The following is a 2,426-nucleotide window of genomic DNA, read 5'->3' on the forward strand; positions in this document are numbered from 1 at the left end:
TGGAGACTAGTGATATGGTCAGTCAGTGGGTATTAATGAGTTAATGCTCGTTTTCCACCTTATACTTCCCACATCCATTAGCCTACCAGGCTCATATCTAAAGCCGCTTGAAGTGCTAGGTAGACATTGTAAGACTAGGAAGGGGCAGGTGCGGTTGAGGGTGGTTTTGGATATAAATGATTTGGGCTTCATGCAGGAACAGAAAGCTTGTGTGATTTGTTCTTCCTCCTCGAGCTTAATGTAATTCTCTCTGTCTCTGTCTATCCGTCTGTCTTCTTAATCTTCTGTGTTCGTAAATTGTAGCTCCCGGGTACACTATGTGTGCGTAGTGGGTGTTTGGTGGGTGTTTTTTTTTTATATATTTTTTTTTTATATAGCTTTGCAAGAGTTGGTTTTCACGGGAGAGGACGTGTCAGTTTTTCCCTTTATTTAAGTCAATCATACCATGTTTTCTGAGGAAAGCATGCTTGATATGTTCGTGTTTTTATAACCCACTATACTCTGGCATGAATGACTCTTTTAATCTTGTTCATGCATACTTGGTCTTGTGGATAAGGCAGTAGCAGGGCTGCTGATCATTTGAACTAAAAGATCTGCAAAATGTTTATCGTTAACATCGTTAGCGCAGCCGGGGTTTGAATCCCGAACCTTCAAGTTTGAAGGCTGAGCCGGACGTCCTTACCCCTAGGCTACTGCACCCGTCGTCTGTCTGTCTGTCTGTCTGTCTCGCTCTATCTGCCCCCCCCCCCTTCTCTCTCTCTTTCTTTTTCTCTCTCCCTCTCTCTCTCCCTCTCTCTCTCCCCTCTCTCTGTCTCTCCTTTCCCTCCCTCTCCCCCTCTCTCTCCTCTCTCTCTCTCTCTCTCTCTCTCTCTCTCTCTCTCTCTCTCTCTCTTTGAACTAAAAGATCTGCAAAATGTCTAATGTTAGTATTTAATGTTAAATTACGAAAAATCACAGTGATGGAAGACTTCGTTTGGTTATATTTTCATTTGTCCAAAGCATCAGTGTTCATTATATCCACACAAAAACACTCAAAGCTTTAATAACACATTTACTCAGGCATGTGTATTCAGCATTGTTTTCACTACGTTACATATACGACGCTTTATATTTGTGTATAATATGTAATGTGTAAATATTCATATGTTGTTGTTTTTCTCTACCTTTTTTTCTACGTTAAATATCCGTGTAAATATGTGATTAGATTAGTCCCCTCTCTGGGCGAGGGCTGGTTGAAAAAAAGCTCGTTGTATTGCTTATGCCACAACCCTCGAAAAATTTGATTTGATTTGATTTGATTTGATTTGATATCTCTCTCTCTCTCTCTCTCTCTCTCTCTCTCTCTCTCTCTCTCTCTCTCTCTCTCTCTCTCTCTCTTTCTCTGTTATCCTCTTTCTTTCGTCTTACCTTTCCAATCACACAGAGCTTTTTATGTCTACTGCACCGCCTTTCTGGACACCATAATTAGAAACGCCAACTTGGCCAAGCACCCCGCATCAATATTGACACATTAAGTCCTGCACGGTAAGGGTACGTTGGTGTGCCCCACTTGTGCTTGCAAATTGAAGAGAACTTCCCCTTCTGTCTTGGGCGGCGGTGTCCTCCGTGAATGATGAAAGAATGAAGAGTATTGTTTTAGACTCTTTTGACTTGTTTTTTTTTTCAAATTAAAGAGAACTGTCCATTCTTTTTGGGCGATACGCTCTATTGTGAATGCTGAAAGAGTGAAGAGTATTGTTTTCGACTCTTCAACTTGCTTTTGCAAATTGAATAAAAACTACCCTTTCTGTCTGGGATGGTATACTCTGTATTGTGAATGCTGAAAAAGTGAAGAAGATTGATTTAGACTACTTCCACCTGTGTTTGCAAATTAAAGAGAAAGATAATTGCCCTTTCTGCTTAGGGCGGTGATTTTCTTTTATTGTAAATTATCAAAAGAATGGCGGGTATTGTTTTAAGACACTTGTAGAGTTTTGATCGGCCATGATAGTTGAATGTTGTGCGTATATGTCAAATATTGCAGGTCAAGAAAACAGGAAGACTTTGCAACGATCATTATTATCTGGGGGATTTTGTTTGGACCTTTCTGTCATTCATTCGTATGTCGCACCCAACTTTTTGTACATGCTGCAGTGATTATGAGAAAAATAAAATAAAGGAAACAGTCTCCAGACATAAATATTACAAAATGTTTTTTTTATTCTAATTACATCAATCACAAAAACAGCAATAACAAATACATAATTAATATTGTGACAGTAACGTAAAATTCGCTTTCAAACGTAATTGACAGTTCTACCAGGCCATTCGGCGTAAAGTTCTCATAAATAATAATAATAAATCACTTCTCTATAGCGAAAGTCCCGAATTCACAGCTTTAAGCGCTTTACAATTTCAATAAACACACACACACACACACACACACA

The sequence above is a fragment of the Littorina saxatilis genome, linkage group LG17, assembly GCF_037325665.1.
Source record: "Littorina saxatilis isolate snail1 linkage group LG17, US_GU_Lsax_2.0, whole genome shotgun sequence".
Taxonomy (NCBI): Eukaryota; Metazoa; Mollusca; class Gastropoda; order Littorinimorpha; family Littorinidae; genus Littorina; species Littorina saxatilis.